We start from the raw sequence: 19519 nt of genomic DNA on the forward strand, positions 1-19519 counted from the left end.
TGAGAACAGAGACACTATTTCATTTTCTCCAGCTGTAGTACCTCAGGATGCTCCCAAATGAACTGGTACCCACCTCCAACTGTTTTTAAATCCTGACTGGAAAACAGCAGCCTTACCTGCTAATGCTCCTTTCAGTGGGCTGATTCCACCTTTACATAACATTTGTTACATTATCAGTTCACAGGCTTTTCCACCAACTGAGTGGGAGTGAGATTGGGCTGGTAATATCTCTGAGCAAAGAGATACTTACTTCCATGCAGAACTGAGCAATAACAACTCATGAGACCTAAAATCTAATCTTGTGCCTCTTGCTCACACTGGGTTGTACTGATCACTCCTTTAGTTCTTTCATGAGAGGCACTGAGAATAATTAATGATCAAGTAATTACTCAGGCTGAGAGAAGCAGCACTGTCTGTGTGTAGGGTACAGAAATGCAATGCACTAAGCAGATCACTTAGGCCAAATAGGGATACTCTCGCCTTGTCACTTTCTAATAGTTCTTTTCAGAAACAACTCTTTTTACATTCAGGCATGATACTTCCAATATTTTTCTTCAGAGATTCCAAATTTTGTCTCCTTGACTCATCACTCTATCCCTTTCTTTTCTTTTTCTCTTGGGCTGGTGCAGATGTTTTTTTGCAGCATTCTTCTCTACATTGCTTCTTAGCCAACTGTGTCTTTTAGCTTCTATGATAATCTTTTGTCTTGGTAAGTGTCCTTCTTATTCATCTTTGCCTGTGGACCTACTTTCACTGCATAGGCCACAGATTCCTGTGTTTGTTCTTGTCTTTACTACCTTTACAAAGACCATATTGCCTTTTTCCTTGGTGATCTGACAAGATATCTTTCATGCTGTGAAATACACCATGCACATCCTTTTAGTCTCCTGACCAAACATCTTGAAGATGTATGTTTGTAAAATTGCATTGTCACTGGTACCAAAAGTGAATGCCACAGCATAACAGTTCAAAGAAATATTTCAGAAGATTAGTAGTAGATGCTGGGAGCTCTAATCCCAAGAATTATCATAAGATGGGAAAATAAATAGATTTTTTTCAATAGCTTCCTAAGAGATGGTTGAGATGAGTTGGCTGGTTTGTCTCTTCTAAAAACCCTGGGTATCAAAGATTTTCAACTTAGTAGGCTGCAGTTCAGTGTAAGTCCCAATATCTGCCATAAAAATATAGTGTTTTCTGCTGTAAAGAGAGACTTACTTAAAATATTGTAGAATGCTTTCTTGGTCATGTAGAGCACGGAGTTTTTGCTGGTATTATTTTATGCAGTGAAAAAAAAGCCAGAGGACTAGTTCAAACCGAATCACAATCATTTCTGCTGAGAAAGCAACAACTGCCTCAGAGCCATTGAGTAAGGAGGTCTGCTTTGAAGAGCTAATGCAAGTTTATTTGCTTGGCAACAGGGCAGATCTTCAGTTCTGAGTTTTTTGAAACATTCTTTCAATAGTTTAGCCCGGGTTTTGCACAACCTTTGCAGAATTAAGCACCCTACCAGACTGCTGCCAACAAAAGTTGCTTAATTCCTCAGTAAAGGGGTAGTCTTGTTATTCAAATAAAGTAGCTACTGTAGTAGATTTGCAGATATGTTAAGAGTATTACAGGATCTAGAGGTAGATTTAGGCAGAAAATACTATAAAGCAGGAAAAAATTAAACAGTGTACTTATTGAAACTTAAAAGATATTATGACATGTGATGTGATTGCATCAGATAAAAGCAGGTGGGACTGCGTTACCTGTACATGCAATGTAATGCATATTGCAAAATGACACTTGATTATAGTTATATTTGCCTTCAAAAGCTGGCTGTCCACCACCACCAATTACATTAGGGGAAGAAAACAGAAGCCACAGGGTTCTTCTGTCCCTTTTTATGGTCTGCAAAACACACTCTGTTTTGCTAAGCAGCAGTAGAAAACCACAACCTGTTCTCTGAAACTGGACTGCTGAATTAATCTGTCACACGTTCACTGTGACAGGAGAGCAGCTGCTGCGTTTCCTGAGGAATCACAGCAACACAGATTATCTAGTCTAGTGTCTCCATTGTGGTGATGGGAACACTTTACAACAGTCATTCTGGAAGAAATTTTCAGAGTCAACTTAGTTTCTATTCCTCATGTGAACATAAGCTTTCATTCTGCTTTAGTCATCAAAATGGAAGTGCCTTGTAAGTGCTATCGTATTGCCTTGTCACTGTGAGTTCCTCTGAAACTCGGATTGTAGCAGAAGTAGAGCAGGTAATGTAGTTTCTGTAGCATCTCTCCATCTTCAACCAGAAAGAAAGAGAGAATCTAAAGGTCATAGTCATGCACAGAAGGTATCGACAGTTTTAGTCCTAAAGCATCAGGAGAGAGAATCCTTGCTGCTGATGCACAGGAAAGGAGTGGTGTGACTCTTCCACCTGAACCTTTCAGGCTTGTATTCTCAAGGGCAACTATATTTGGCCAGGATGTAAGTTACACCACACCAGAGCAACCAGACACTCTTCTGCAAGGAGCATAAGTAGAAACAGCTCAATAGTGCTTTCTCAATGGTTTTCTTGTCTGTGGTCCATAATATAGAATCATGGAATCATCATAGAATCATAGAATAGTTTGGGTTGGAAGGGACCTTCAGAGGTCATCTAGTTCAACCCTGTGCAATGAGGAGGGACATCTTCAACTAGATCAGGTTGCTCAGAGCCCTGTCCTGCCTGGCCTGGAATGTCTCCAGGGATGGGGCATCTATCGCCTCTCTGGGCAACCTGGGTCAGTATTTTACCACTCCAATTACAAAAAATTTCTTCCTCATGTCTACGTTATAATAGACTGGCTGGCTGTTGCCACAGCTTAATGGCTGACTGTGCGTGGTTTGAAACGAGGTGTTAGGCCCTTGTCCAGGCTTTGCATAAAAGCCTCACATGTCTCTGTGTGTTGAGCTAGTGATATATACACTGCAAGTACATAACCAGTCTAAAACTTTTCAGCCTGTAAAAGTTCATCTGTCAAATCAGCATCTTGAACAAGTGCTCTGAGATTTTACTGGAAAAAATTACTTTGACAGAAACATTCTCTCAGCATAGTCAAAAACCTGCATGCAAATTTGCTCCCTTTGGACAATAAACAGGGATGTTTTAGCAGACTCATCTGCAGAGATTTTATTGGCAGGTTATTAAAAGCTTCAAATTTTTTTATACAATTTCAATTAAAAATGTAGATGTTTACAGGAGACTGATAATATTGAAATATAGAGGAACAAAAGAGACACCGGGCAAAATACATGAGCAAAGGCGGAGCTGGTTCTCCTCAGAGCTTGCTTTGGTTAAATTATTCCTGATCTCCATCAAAGCCCATGGATTTACATACATTTACAAGAGAAGTCAGGCAGTTTATTTACTGCATAAAGTCAATGCACAAGAATTTTTTCTACCCCTCAGATTCTTGGACAGTGACCTGTCACTGAAAGTTACAAACCATCCAAGCATTGAAAAGTGCTTTTCACCAACCACCAGTGCCACTGAATGGTCTGTTTTATGACTTCCATGTGGGGTGATATCAAACTCTGGAATCAATCCATTTTTAACACAAGGTGTGATCTATCTATTTTTTTCTACTAGGTAGTGATTATGCTAATTATATTCCTTTAGTATCTCAGTAACCCCGTTATTTGTAATTATGGATATCTGCTGGTGTATAAAAGTTTCATAAACTACCTGTAACTTTGTAGATACAAACATAAATCATTAATAATTGTAACAGAAATTCTGGTGTGTTTGAAGTTGATGGCAAAACTTCAACTTGACTTCAACAAGGATCAGATTTCACCTCTCTCCCTGCAATGTGTCTAGCAGGTGCCATTGACTTTAATGCCAGCTGTCAGCAGGTGTCTTTGCTAGTAGTCCCAAACAACAGAATTTGTCTTAATATCGAACTTATTAAAAATGTATTTTCTGCCAGCTCATATTGAGCTTTCAGTCCAAGGTGGAGGTTGTGACATCTGCCCAAATGAGATTGTGTGCTGCTGGAATGAATTCCCAGCTCCGTTCCAGACTCTAGCTCCCTGTTCCTTAGTGGCTTTGGAGCTAATAGAATGATAAATCGAGGCTGATTTGTGTTCTGTATAGCCAAATAGTTACAATAAAGCCTTAAGATGAGTGGATCTTCCAAACGACCCTGCCAGTTAGAACTATTGTTTATGCTGCTGAGCTTCTCATTGGTGAAGTGTCCAATACTGCATCGTATCCAGTAGGCTTCTATGCTGGCCTGTGGCAAACGTAAGCAAATCATCAGTGTATATATATAATAACATTAACAAATATTTTGGACCTCTAGTGCTGCTTTCAACCTAAGAGCTTTAAACAAGGACATGTTCATTAAGGTCTTTCAGCTTCCACTATGAGGTAGGTAAATGTTAATATAATCGTTTTGCAGATGGAGAGACATCAGCACTTGCCTGCTGGTTCATATGACTTCTGTGGAAGATGGATCCTTCATCTAACAAGACTTTTTCATATGCTTTTAAGCTGCTGGAGATAAGCTGACTACATCTCTCTACATGTTCTGCCCAATTTACCCCTATCTTTTTTTTCAGTCTCAGAATAGGATCTACCATGTAGGTGACACATGTTCTTAAACCCATTGCATTTGACATCCTTTGCTAGAGACATTTATGCTCACTGAACTGATGACCCCTGCAAGAATTCATACATCTAATTAAAGAAGATTTCATCTTTGTGAAAAAGTAACCAACAGGGATATCTTCCTATATTTCTTCAAATAAGTGCTCATTTTAAAAGAATGAAAGATTTATTTTCTCTTGTCATTTTTGGATGTCAAAGCATATCTAATTTTCTCCGTGATCTGTCAGAGTCATCCCATTATACTCAGAAATGTTATGCTTCTTTCCCCAATAAAAATTCACCTGGAAACAGTAATATAAAAATAGGATGCTTATAGCTGCAGAATTCTGTTGCTGGTTTTGATCTCTAACAGTTATATCTATCAGTCAGATTTGCAATTTGACCCATCTTCCTTCATCAGACCTCATCCTATTCAAGTCCAATTTCATATTAAAATAACCATATATTTTGTTTTACTGTTATCATAACCAAATATGGTATCTACTAAACCTGGCAGCTATGCTGCTAAGATCTGAAATATCTTTTTAATGTTTGCCAGACATAAAACTTATCCCAGTCAACCTTGTACTGTTATTGCCTGAGAAATTAAAGGCATTAACTAGATGCTGTGGACGATAAGTAGTTTTATATTTTCATTTGCATTCATCAATTTTTGAGGGAAGGGCTGGTATTTTTCCAGTTTCCAAAAGCCAAAGATTCTGTTTAACTCTGTGCTCCCACTTGGGTTTAGACTATCGCTTTCAAACATGGTATCTGAGATCATCCCACATGAAACCAATAATAATATTTAAATCTATAGGAATTCCCCAAGTCCCTATGAATTGAACACCAGTGAAGGTATTTAAGTCTGTTAAATTCTCAATAGCTTAAGCCAGGGAAACATAGGACAGATTACTTTTCTGCCACAAGTAACATCTAAATTATATACAGACAATGGTAGATCCACCTTGGAAGCTACAACTGCATAGATAACTTTGACTGTGATGTCACTTTGATGTCATCTGGAAGAAAGGTGGAACCTACCTAGAAAATGGTTTTATAACTGGTGTAGGTTATGATTTTGAATGAATTCAGATCAAAATAGCAGACGAAAGAGAAAGAGCGGTTAACTCCTGGAGTTGTTCTTCCATATACAAGCAAATTTTATTTTAGTACTAATTGCAGTGTGAACTCCAGAACAGGTAAGTTCCATTGCCATGTTCAGATAGCTACAGTATGGACAACAGTTTGGGTGTAGCTAATCCACCCCACTCTATCAAAATCCTTTTTGCCACCTCCAGAAAAGGCTGCCATTAGACTCAGTTATACATTTATGAAAATGTAAAATGAAATCAACGAGCTAACATCATTATGAACTTGTTCTAATTTAATGTAAAGTGATACAACTTATTTATGCTTGAGAATATTACTTCCAATCTGCTGACCAGAATGTTGCCAGTGTCTTGCAATCCATCTTCAGGATCTGTACTTTCTACACACCTTCATAATGTCACAAGTTTTAGGATTATGATTAGAAACATTCATATCACCAAAATCTTTCTGTCCAACTCAGAAGAGGTATCTTTCCTTAGAATCTGAGTTAGTACATCTTTACAGAATGGTCTCAGGAATTCATCAAAGCCTGGAATTCTGTGGCTTTTTATAGCTGAATTATTTCCAGGATCTGTGCTTAGTTATATTTCCATCCAAATGTTTTTTCTGTTTCTAGACTGTTTGTAGGACTTCAACTAAGTCAAAGTACTTACTGTATTTTGCAGTCCTTCTGCTGTCTCTTATTGTACAAATTTTAGAAAATCTTTAAATTTTTCTTTTGAAATCATTAGTTAATGTTCTCATTTTTAGCAGCCCATTTTATTAATTAAAATATTCAATGGCATTTGTACCATTTATTTCATTACTCATACGTGACATCTGAGCAACATTTCTGACTTGTCCCACACCTCACCTTATAACTGCTGTCTCTTTAAAGCCTTTAATTTGCATAGCAGTACAGCTGGGAGTCTAGTACCCTCGCACCTACAAATACCACCTATATAATCACATCAAGTGTGATTTTGGAATAGAAATCACAAGCATGGTCGAAACACAGTGTGTACTCTAAGTTTTAATTAGCTAATGGCATTCCTAAGATAAAAATAATTCAATGCTTGGGAAAGTGCAGGCTATGCTTTGTGGGGTTAGGCAGGTGAGGGACAGGGGAACACAAGATCTGGGGAAGACCACAGGACAAGTGAAACACAGCTCAAGAGGTGGGATGTGTGACAATTTCTTCGAACACACAAGCAGCGTTTGTGCTGCTGGTCCTGGATAAGGCTTCATATTCCTGCACTAAGGATGCCTGAGCCACTGGCTGAGGCACTGCCCTGGGGCAGGGAACACCTGGTTCCTATGCCCCACATCTCTCACACACCTCCTGGCCAACCTTGGGGGGAGGGCTTAGCCTCATCCCAGCCACAAAACAGGGGCAGTACCGCTTCCCCACCTCACAAGGTACTATGAAGATAAATATGTGAGTATTTAGGTACTACTGTAGTGATGACCAAATAAGCCACTAGAATAAGCTTATCGGGTACTATATTAGCATGGAGAGGAATTCTCCTGCTTGCCTGTAATGGGAAACTCCTAAAATCTTGCCTTAAAAGGAACGGACAACAAACAGCATGAATCCCTAAGGGGGATGGAGGGGAGGTCATACTTTACAGTCCACAGAGGCATTTTACTTCCAAGGGTGGCATTTTGAACATATTCTCAGTGCTTTTTCCCTATAAACCTGAAAGCGTTTCTCTTTATGGTGAAATATACCAACATAACATTTCTACTTTTTGATTAGTAATAGTAGACTATGTTCCTTTTCATTTCCTCATCACAACATAAGTAGAAAACATAGATCTGTTTGAGTATGTTTAATTGCCTATTTTTTTTACTTCATAGAAAAATTATGTAAAAAACCAACCAACCAGACAAACAAACAAACAAACAAACAAATGCTTTTCTGTAATTGATATTTTGCTCTCTGCTAAGTATATGGGCATTTCCACCAGTTTAATTTAAGGCCCTGATTGAGCAGAGAAACTAATAATGTACATGGATAAACACTAATTACTCTCAAAAATATATGAGATTCATGTTTAAATACTTTATCAACTCAGTGCACTAGAGACTTTGCCTTTCCTATATGGTGTGAGATTCTATAACACCAACATATAAAGTGTTTGGCAATTTCATCTCCTTTACACTTTTTCCATTTGTCAAAGATCACAGATGTAGAGTGTCCAATATTCAGTTATCTGGGTATCAGTAACGGAGGATAAAACTTACTCTTGTCTGCCTGTTTGTTTCTGCCCATGCCGAGTACACAGATGAGAGTCAAGGTCATTCTCTGCTCTGATATTTCATGATGACTATATTTATGGTGTTTTGAACAATTCTCTTGAATATATTATCCAAAAGTTAGCATAGCTTTTACAGCTATCGCGTAGCTTTTAAAGGCAAACTACATAAAAGGATGTGGTGCAGTTCAGGGAGTGTAGCCAAACAAATAAACAAAATAGCAAGAATTGACTGGTGCCAATCGAGGTAAAGAACACTACCTATACCTGTGGTAAACAGAGCGCATTGGTCATTGCACACTATAATAGCGAGCTATGTGTTCTGACTTTTTATTAGATTATATTAAAAATGTGCACTTCATTTTTCCTTATAACATGAGACTAAGCTGATAAAAATTCCAGGATGGATAAAGAATTGATTTGTCGAGGCTGGCAGCAGAAAGGAACTGGAAAGTTTACTTTTCTGTTTTTTTCTTTGTTTATTAAGAGTCACGCATAAATGACCTGACTAAAATTACACTACACCCTTTATACCTACTGTTTCCTTTTACAGGTACCTCTCCCAGAAATAGCTAGTCTTAGCTGACACTAGCAAATCTTTGTATGTATTAGTTAGAATCAGGAAAAATTTCAAGGCAGAAATTCAGTACTCTTCACAGAGCTTAGATTTCATCATGAATTTGAAATTCTGTCCAAGTTCATGGTGTAGAAACATATCAGAGAGAAACACACAGTGATACATAATTCTGTCCTGAAGGCCTGGCAAAATTTCTGTCTGGACCAATAATACCTCCCTATAATCTTCTTGGCACTCAGAGGCCTACTCTTTAATTGCAGTACAGTGTGCTCCTACTAAGGTTTCTGGAGAGGTGGTTTTGTAGGAATTGCTTTGGCTGAAAAGCCTGAGAAGCTTATCACAGTTATAAGCCACCATTAACAAGAAACACATCTTGTGATAGTTTCAGTGTCACTAAAGAAATGATCTACCATTACCCGGTGTCTATGTTTACCTCAAAAGCAAGCATCTCACACATTTCCAGGCAAACAAAAACTAAACCACTGAATTTTCATGGACTAACAAAAGTACAACTATATCTATTTGCAAGGAAGTTGTAATAGCCCCTGCTAGCCTGATCATAAATAATCAAGTTACTGACATTGGATAGATGATAGGAAATGTGTTTTATACATATAGAACAATTCCAAAGTATTGAATAAATTAAGAAGGTAGAGCTCGTGTAAGATGCTTAACCATCTTGCTGACTTGAGTTCTCTGTTGGATACTAGGTCAAGAAGAGGGAATGAAAAAAGAGAATAGTCAGGTCTTCAGAAACAGAATACCTAGTTCACACAGCAGTGACCCAAATTACAGACAATATTGCCTGATCATATCAGATGGAGTGATTAATATCTCTTCTCAAGTCCAATAGTGAGTGGTGACCTACTGAAAATGCACCCAATGTGACCGATCCTAATTTGCTGTCCTCTAAATAGGAAGCAAGATAATGCTTCATATCCAGACTAATTTAGCCACAGGCACTAAAATAGTAAATTACCTGTAAAAGGCAATCAGAATGATTCTTTTTCAAACATAGAATATACAAGAATTTTTTTTAGCAGCACAGAAATCTAATAAAGCTAATGGGAGTACTATTTGATTCTGAATTTACTACACTGGAAAAAAGAAAAAAGGCAAGAGGATGTCATGACATCCCTCCCTTCTGTTTTTATTATCAGCCACTGGTAGAAACTTGGCACACCATTTCTGAAGCAACTGTGACAAACTCAGTGTTTGTGTGTGTGAAAGAATATAAAAATGCTTTTACCTCAGTGTTGCTTAAAGTTTTGGTTATGACTCAAGCATCTCAAAATATTAAGAATAATTGCAACATTGTGTGCTGCCAGCATTTGCAGTACAAAACTCTTTGTGTTTTTCTCACACTTTATTTGAAAAAAGAACATTTTGCACCTCAATAGATAGTTGTGGTTTTGGATCAGAAAGCACTGAGGGTTTTGATCTGTTCTGATTCCTACCCCTTGTGTCTCATTTTTCTCAGGACTTAGAACAAAATATTAATGTGACTCATCTGTCATAAGCAATTTTCATATCCTCTGCCCTCTATTTTGGTGCCTGACTAGAGGAAAGCTGTAGTTATGTAAAAGTATTTGTATATTTTGTACAAGGGAGAATGGGAATCATAGCTACTTTAAGAAAAAAAGAAGTCAGGAGAAAAGAGTTAATTATAAATTAAAGCAACTTATATATATTGTAATTAATTGTAATAAATACTTTAAAACATGCTATTTCAATTTACTATTTCTTAGCTTTTAAATATCACAGCTGTCATCCTTGGAACATTGGAAAAGGAAATAATAAATGGGAAAAAGAAATAATGTAGAGTTTATGGACTGGCTTGTCCAAAATTAGTCCCAAATTTGACACAGAAATATTTACAAGAACACTAATTTTGCTTGGAAAGTTGGTATTTCAAATTGCAAATGTCAGTTCCAGGATGTCAGTGTTTTCTGGTACCGTTTAGGAAATCCTGTGTAGCACGCTACTTTCAAAAGATGTAATTATGTGTTCACATTCCTGTGACTTTTTAGACCAGCTTTCTATCCCACAGTAGTCCTCTCTCACAAAAATTTTAAAAATTCACTAGAAAATAGCACAAACAATGAGTACTGCAGTGACTTTGCTGCAAAGGCATTTGCAGCAATTGACCAGATTCCTCTTTGCTCCCTCAAACACCAGATTGAAATGCTTTACTAAGTAGATCCAGTTCAATGCAAACCTCATTCCACAAAAGTCATTTGCATTTGGGCAGAATATTGAATCAGCAGAACTTAGGTACATGATTAAAACATAGGTTATATTTATGTGACTACTTAAATTAACAAGGGGTCATGCTACTGCTGTGTTAGAGAATATTGTGATTTTCTGCCTTTCTGCTTTTGCCTTTCTGCACTTGAATTGCAAACACAAAATGTTGTTTTCCACACTACACCTACAGGCAGCAGAGTGGGAGGGAGAGGACAGTGGATGCCACTTTACTGTACCTGAAAATTTAGTACACAGAAAACAAATTCTCCCCTCTCAGCTATAGATTTGCCCTAAGTAATTCTTAAAAGCAGAGCAATGAGATGATACTCTACTGACTGGGAAACCTAATGTTTCATCTTAGGAATGGTTTCTCTCACTCTCGCGCTTTCGTATTCCCTCCCTCCCTTGTTTCTCCATGAAGCCTTCTTGGGACTTACTTTCTCTGTAACAGGAAAGACGATTGTTACTTTTTGCTTCATATTGAAGCTACTGTGTTGCTTCATGTTCCTTACAGCTTTAGACTTGGAACTTCTCCAAATAGTCGGAATCTCTACGTGATTCAGTAATAGAGGGGAGATAGGGACCATATCAGTGGGATATCTATCATAACATGATTTTTTCAGGTTAAAATATTTATATTTTTATATATATATATCTCTATATATATCACCATTATAGGTTTTCAGTTCTGAGTTCTAAAGAGGACAACACCTCAAAGTGGCCAGGAGTGTCTCTCAGAAAAAAAAATCAGTGGACAACTGTTGAGTGATTTACTAGAGCCAGAATTTGTTTTTTCATTGGGTACACTGTGTAGCAAAACCAAACTCTCCGCACCAGCCAAGGGCATCCTTGGAGTGGACAAAGCAGGCAGGGGTAGCAGTGGTGTTGTGGTATGGGGAAAGGCACATGAGGGAGAAAGGTGGGAACTGCATTGGTGATGTTGTGGAGGCTTTTCAAGGACTGAGGGGCCTGTATTTAAGGAGGTTGTGAGGGAACAGGGCACTTTTTCTTCTCTTAGAGTTGCCTTTTCTCCTTGGGACCACTTATTTTCCTTCCTTCCTTCCTTCCCCTCCTCCCCAGAGGCAGGACACTCAGAGACCTTCACTTCCGCTATTTCCACCATCACCATCTACACATTTTTCTGTACATTCTTTTTTGTCAAGGAGAGGTCCTGGAGGAACAGGAACCTGGGCAGCAAGCCAAAGAAATCCTGCTGCCACTGGAAGGAGAAAGGGCAGATGTGGTTGCTGGTGCTGTTGTGCTGGGGCCCTCTGGTACATGCTGGCACCCCTTTACCCTCTCTCTAATCCCACAAAGGCAGCAACAGCAGCATGGATGGTACAAACAGGAGGCAGGAATTAACTGTTTGGCTGAAATACCTAATCCCTCTCTCCTTAGGCACAGGCAAAGTCGCTTGCCAACGCCTTCAGTCTGGCAGCTCTCTCATCTTGCTAACTATTCAAAGATACTTGTTTCTTTGTGACTTTCCTTCAGCCACACAAGAAGCCAAGCCAAACCTAAACACCTGCAAGCCACAGTGAATTTTGTAGCTGGAAATGAACTGTAGAGCGCAGAGCCATCTCTAGAAGCGATGAATGGGTGTAGATGTGTTCTGAATTATTGACTCATTGTTTGAAGGAGAAGGCCTGTTTGGCAGGATAAACAATAAAAAGCTACTCTTCATAAAACTAGGAAGCAAATGGCAATGAGGTTGTGCATAATGCGTTGGCAATTTCTGCTCTGCAGGCTTTAGAGTCCTCCCAGAAAAAGTGCCAAATGCACATTTCTTTGTACAGCTCAGATGAATTAGATGAAACTAGTTGCAAATAATCCACAGTACGTGCGCATTATCTCCTATGGGTTCCCCAGCTGGCAATGCATCTGCTACACTGCACCACAAACTGAACAGGGTTCCACTTGCCAGAGACAGAGGAAGTCAAGAGAAAATCATCATGGATTATCCACCAAAGCAAGGGTGGATCAAGGTCCAGTGACGGATCTGATATTGACAGAGAACTGAGTTGGTAATCATTACAGAGATTTTTTAAAAATAAATTTGACACCAGAAGTCAGAGGGCTTTGCCATGACTAAACTAATCCCTAATAGAAACCAAAGAGCCTGGAAAGCAGCCAGTTACTTTCTGAGAGGGCTCTGGGCTTTGTGAGGAAGGCGCCCACCTGGCTGCCATAATGTGGCAACCCTCAAAGCCTGTGCTGGGGCTGAGTGGCCAGCTGGAGCCACCTGAAATGGAGAAACAGACACGAGGCAGTGACCAGAATCTCAAGGGTTGGTTGGCAAAAATGTGCTCTGGAGGTACCTGGGCTGATGTTTTGAGATCTCCTTTCTGGCAGAAAACGCTCCTCTGTCTACAAGATTCAAGCTTCTTTTGTGAAAATGTACTGGTTTTGACCAAAATTGAATTGATTCTTTTGTCAAATTTGAAAGAGAGACCTCACAAGAGCCCAGGTGTGGCATTCAGATGAAACAGGGGGTAGTGGACACATTTCAGATGAGCCGCAATAAATCTTAGGTAAAACAGTCATGCTACCTGCAGGTTTCCCTTGAGAAATCAGTACCCTTTTTGGTTCTCCTCCCTCTCCAAATGCTTTCTCCCTTTAAGGTTAGCATAGTCTGGTGGTGCCCGGGCCATCCAGGGCACAGCTTCCTGGGGCCCACTGGGTCCTGGCGTACATGGCACTGCTGAAGTTCAGCTGTGTAGAGGTTAGAAGCCACTATCTGAGTTTTCATTTTGCCCTAGCTGATAAAATGTTTAAAGTAAGTGGAGAGATACCTTTGGGTGTGTTTGGCACTCTGGAGTTACTCTGATCACTGGAAAACCAGCTCTGGAGAGTAAAGCACAGGCAAGGAAGATCTTAGGCCAAATATCTCAATTTTCACCACAAAGCTAATCAGCAAGTGAAAAGCATCACCCTGCTTATCAAAGAGCTGTTTTTCTAGTTGCCGGTGGGTTCATACAGGATGGACACTGAGCAGCAAAAGGAGCGTCTTGTCAGCAGCTGCAGGCAGGGGCTCTGCAGAGAGGTGCTGGGACCTCCCTGGCTCTGATCCAGCAAAGCACTCAAGTATCTGCTCACACTCCAGCTGGAGCACAGGTCTCCAGAATTCACCATCCAGGACTTCGTCACACTGAACCCTAAATATCTCTGCGGCAGCTGAGCCCACCAAATCACAGAGACTCTTCCCAGTCCCATCAGTGGGATTTGGGTCAGCTGAAGCACATATGACTTGGGAGCAGCTGCATGAGAGTGATTAGCCTATAAAATAGCTAAGTGTATTTTATATTTATACAGGACATTAGCATTGCCTGTGGCTCCCCTTGTTAGCATCCCCACATTACAAGTGCAGTCATGCCTGGGACCTTGCATGGCAGTTCCAAGCACATTGTACCAATCCAAGCTTCTTGGGAGTTCATGGCTTCATGTTGCACATAGCATGAAAGGGCTTGCATGTACATTTTCATACAGGCAACGTATGTGGAGAAAGATGAGATTAAGTAAAAGTTTTTCAGCTGTCCTTCAAACTGACAGTTCTATACCTAGTAATCTGAAAAAGGTATGCAGTGTCTCTACAGTAGGGTGGGAACAAAGTGCTCAAGGCACTTTTCTTGAAATCCAAACGTGTATTTTCATTCACAGCATAATTATTACAGGATTGTCAACAAAAATAACAAGCATTAGGATTCTTAGTCCATATTCAAACTGCCACATCAGTTTTCACAGGACTGAGCAACTAAAAAGGCTACTCAAGGTGAACGTGTTGCCAGGTTTTCAGACTTCTGAACAAGAGACCTTGAATAAGAAGCCTGAATATGGAGTTTAAAGAATATGTTAAGCCACTATGTCTGAATATCTTGGCCGATATTCCTTAATATTTCTGAAAAAAAAAAGGGCAGTGTGCTCATATATCTCTTATAAGCTTTCTTTTCCCTCTAGGGACCAACTTAAAATCAACAAAGTAACAACGGGCCTCACACAATCAGGAATTCTAGGTCTCCTAAAGTGAAAAGCAAACGACCTGTCCTCCTTCTGCTCTTTCCTGAAATCTAAATGTAAGTATAACCAGCTTTGAAATACTAAATGCATTATACATAGTGTCAAAAACAAAGCACATAGGCTTAAAACAGAAGTTGTCTTAAAGCTATCACCTACGCAGGCTCTGATAAGTTATTGAAGTGTTCGCTATACACCAAAGCTTTTGAATTTTGATTAGAAAAATATATGGTACATAAATTTTGGTGATCGGCCTCAGCAGCATTTTTTTTCCGAGATAACTGAAGAAGTCCGCTCTTTCAGTCATTCTCTATTGTTTAGTAAAAGAGAACATGTAATTTTGGCATTTCATTTGTTTAAGGAATCTTGTTTTAAATTAAATAATCTTGTTTTAATTCTATTTCTACAGTCAGGAAAGAGTAAGGACAGATTTCATTAAAAAAGAAATGTCAAAAACCAATATACCCAGGGAATAGAGTGAACCATTTTATTGATGTGCTTTTGATATCCAAAATGCATATGTACACGTGTCTGCTTCCATATAGTATGCACATGTAAAAATAAACAGCAGTGACATTCATTGGGAAATCCATGTTTGATACAATGTTTAGTTTAGCTCAATAATGGGAAGAATATGTTAAACATCATTCTGAGCCTTAATGGAAAAGCGTCTGACAACTAGACATTAGCTCATAGTATCCACAGTCATCTTATGCCTATGACTATTGTTTGTTATCAAGTGTGACTTTTGGAAGAAAAAATGCATTATTGCTTAACAAGCTGCATTGCAGTAGCGTCCTACACTCTGTTTGGGTTTCTAGATAGCTAATTAAAAGAATCCACATGTTAAGAATGAATCACATAAATTCCTCAGACTTTTGGAACATCTTTTAAGGAGGATGAGCACCACATTCGGTCATGTTTCTCTCTTGCAGAGAAACCCCCCTCAATTTGTCTGATAAGAAACCAGTAGAGTCACATAAAACTGACTCTACAAACAGGCGGCTCTAGAGCTTCAGCCCTGGCAGAGACCCCACTCTGTGAACTCACTGAACTTCTCCAAGCAGTGGGGTGGACTGGTGCCCTGCCAGGCTGTTTGGGTCTCTGGTGGTGTTTACCACCAGAGCTGTCCCTGGCAACCCATTCACCTGGCCCCAGCTGCTGTGACCTGCCCTATGTTGGGTGCTAGAAAAGTATAATAAGATAAAAGAAAAAAATTACATATATATATATATATATATATAAAATAGAAATTGTACAGTCCAAGACTCCAGCCTATAAAATATTACTAGAGAATAAAACACTTTCCAGCTAGTATTTACATTCTCCCAGAGCATCCATAAGGAAGTTTTAGAGCCCAATCCACCTAGCAATAAAACAGCCATCCAAGAATGGCACGGGACTTCGATAACTCTGCTTCTATAGCAGTTGATAAGAAACGTATAAGAACACTGCTTTTCTTATTAGTCGTTTCTTCAAACCTTTCAATGAAGATCTTCTGGTGTTATATAATAACATAGATCACTTTTTTAAAAGTATCCCATGTTAAGTATTTTGTAGTCCTTTACCTACAGCAGGTGAAACAGTAATATGAGCTAGTAAATATACTTACTAGACAGAAAAAAAACCACAACAGTTAAGCTAAGTGTTACAAGTTAGCACCAGCTACTTTTCACGGGTGGCAAAATTGCTTTGAGAAAAACAAACACTGTCTTCACCAATTCACAGATACCAAGGAACAGAGAAATAAGGGGGGAAAAAGCCTTAAAAACAGAAAAGGTTGAAAGTTCTGGAAAATGTAACTATTTCCTCCTTTCTTTTTTTTTTTTTCAATCTATTCCAGTGAATAGAGAAGAATTTCAGCAAAACATTCAGATCTGGATAGAAATATCCGTCAAATTAAAAGGAAACAAAGCCCTTTATCTGTAGCAAGAATAGAGAAAATTTTCAGATTTGAGCATCAACTGGCAGAGAGACTTGAAACGCATTTGGGTCCAATAGAAGTCCTGAGTTGCTACCAAAGTCAACAGTCTAATTGTCTCAGCTGAAACTGGGGCTGAGCTTTTGGGTTTCCTGTAACTAAATCTTGCCACAAATGGCTCTGCTAAGTTTTTTCCTCTAATACAATAAAATAGAGCAAAATTAAGATAAATACAAGAGACAATGAAGATGAGTATGTAGTTCCCAGCATCAGACAGGGAGCAGATGTTGGAGAAAACTTGTGAAGATATCAAAAGGGCACCTGTCAGTTCTAAGTGGTTGATATGACAGTTCTTTAAAAATAAACAATCAAACATCTGAAAGTAATTGCTAGACTAAGAGATTTATGTTTATTTTATTTAAGCAATAAGGTATTTTAAAAATGTACTCAGAATGTCTAGCTTGCTTCAAATTTCTTCGGTTTTCTGCACAGTGTCATGGCAGTCACTACCCACCCAAATGTGTTATTTTAATAATACAATTGAAACGAAGAAAGCAAAACTATCCAGAAAGGTTACCAGAATGCACAGTTCAACTTCAGACACTTTCTAATCTGATCATGAAGCAGAATGAAAACAATGTATTGTGCTGGATTCAGAGGCACTGAGTCAGGTGATGAAGTTATACAATTTTATGTGGGTTTACTGAGGTCACATCTCAAAATCAAAAGAAAGCCTAAGCAACTGAAAGTAATGTTCTGCTTTATATAGGCTGATATTCTTTCTGTCTATCCTTTTTCCTGTTGAACTGCCTTTTATGACTCTCAGTGTATAAACTTCTTGAACATCTCCTCTGTACTCAGTTTCCTCCTCATTTTCTCGTGCTTTATGTTCCTCCACTCAATCCCTGCTTATCTGATAATAAGGATTAGTTTACCAGTCTGCCTTTTCCCTGTCTGACTTGGGGAACTGGAAGTACTAGATGATTTTTAGTGGAACTTAAACCTCAAATTGCTCATGTGTTTATGGAAACGTTACCATACATTTCCAGGACCATTGATTTTAAACAGGAGTCAGTTGCTGGACTCCTTTAGTCACTCATGAAAACTTAGCTTCAGATTCCTTTCAGTAGCTCTGGATGGGAGGAAATTAAAGGGGAATTACAAAAGAAAAATGCTTTCCAAACACAGCAATGTTATTCAATAGCTTAGAAATTTACTTTTCTTTTCCTGTTGGTGAATGTGGCTTCTTTAACTAATCCAAGCATTATTTTGAATAAACCAAATGGTTGCTTTTGTCTGTTTTTTGAAGAAGAGGGGCTTGTTAGGGCTTTAGCAGTGATAACTGACACAAGTAAAGCTCCAGTATAGAAGAACACAGAAAAAGAATGAGACAAACTTGCCTCCACAAGTCATTAGAATTGGGGATATTCCATGGATACCTCCTGCGTGCTGTTAGCAACCATGATGACAAGTTTACAGTCCCAGGCTGGGCAAAGCAGAGACCTGAAGGACCTGCTGCTTGTTAAATTCTGTGCTTCTCTAGTCCCCTGCTCCCCAGACAATCTCATGTGTGCACACATGTACACACCTACTTCTGGTCTTTGGCGACAAGTTCATTGGCAGCACTTTGGTGCTACGCAGCGACTGCCCCTTTGCAAAGTGAGGAGAAACAGCTAAATCCATGTTGTTTGGGCTGAAAAGGGGCTTCAAGCCAGCAGGCAGCACATTTTTATACTGGTGACAGTTCATGGAAGACAAGAGTAATTTACTTGTCTGATTTGGGAAACAGTTGTACCAAACCATAAGTCTTTTTACAGGTTTTGCATTAAGTATAAGTCCTCCTGTTTATGTTCTGAAGCATACAGTTTGTTAACAGATAGCTCATTAACAGCAATATATAGAGCATATAACTGCAGTCATCACTTTGCAGATGTTTTCCACACATTTTCCATGGCTTCCATGTTCAGGGAAAAGTAGCACTAAGTGAGCAGCCATCTTTCAACAGCCCCATTGACACAATGTATCGGTGTAATGATTCCTTGTGAACTCACTGAGTTTCTTTAGGAAATACCAATGCATTTTCTATTCAGATATCTCTCTGGAAATGTCACCTTTTAAGACAGTTTTCTAGTCCCTAGCGAGTTCAGACACAGAACTCTATTAATACCTTTGTCTTGTAAAGTTCAGGGAATGATACCACAGAATGAAATTAAATTTGAAATACAGTCAGAAGAATTACCCAGCTAATAGTGATAGTTCAGCTAAAATATTTGTTACGTAATTCAACCTTCTATTTAGTTTCAAAGGAGTTCAATGTAATTGTTTGGTTTATTTAAGTAACAGGTTAAGGACATCCTTTCTCAATTGCAAAAGTTAGGCAACTGCTGTCAAATATTATAGTTCACAGTGGTCTTGCATAGGAACAATTTCACAGAATCACAGAACAGTTGAGGTTGGAAGGCATCTCTGGGGATCGTCTTTTCCAGACCCCCCTGTTCAGGCAGGGACACCCAGACTCCTTGCCCAAAACCATGTCCAAATGGCTTTTGAATTATCTCCAATGAAGGAGACTCCACAGCCTCCCTGGGCAACCCATGCTGGTGCTCAGTCACCCTCACTTTTCTATTCAGTCTACTGACTCTCACAATTTCTACTTTATATATCTGAAATTTCCCCTGTCTTGCAGCAGTCTAGCTCATGATTTACAAGGAGTGGATGAATGTTGGAGCATGATGATGAAATCAGGGATATTTTAGTTGAGAAGCTGACATGATAGTTTGCTGAATGCATTTTTGGACCATTTA

The 19519-nt window shown here is 39.0% G+C and overlaps 2 protein-coding genes across 3 annotated transcripts in view; one reads left to right on the plus strand and one right to left on the minus strand.

Moving 5' to 3' along the window:
* The window catches only part of COL8A1 (collagen type VIII alpha 1 chain), a 90259-nt gene that overhangs the window by 39994 nt on the left and 30746 nt on the right, over positions 1 to 19519 (plus strand). Inside the window, exon 3 of the mRNA XM_065829313.2 lies at positions 14738 to 14853. The gene's annotated coding sequence lies outside the window, so the exon portion shown is untranslated. The remainder of the gene's footprint in view (positions 1 to 14737; positions 14854 to 19519) is intronic.
* Positions 1 to 19519, minus strand: part of ST3GAL6 (ST3 beta-galactoside alpha-2,3-sialyltransferase 6) — a 115503-nt gene that overhangs the window by 16445 nt on the left and 79539 nt on the right. The window lies entirely within an intron of this gene.

This window comes from Patagioenas fasciata, chromosome 1 (assembly GCF_037038585.1).
Source record: "Patagioenas fasciata isolate bPatFas1 chromosome 1, bPatFas1.hap1, whole genome shotgun sequence".
Classification (NCBI taxonomy): domain Eukaryota; kingdom Metazoa; phylum Chordata; class Aves; order Columbiformes; family Columbidae; genus Patagioenas; species Patagioenas fasciata.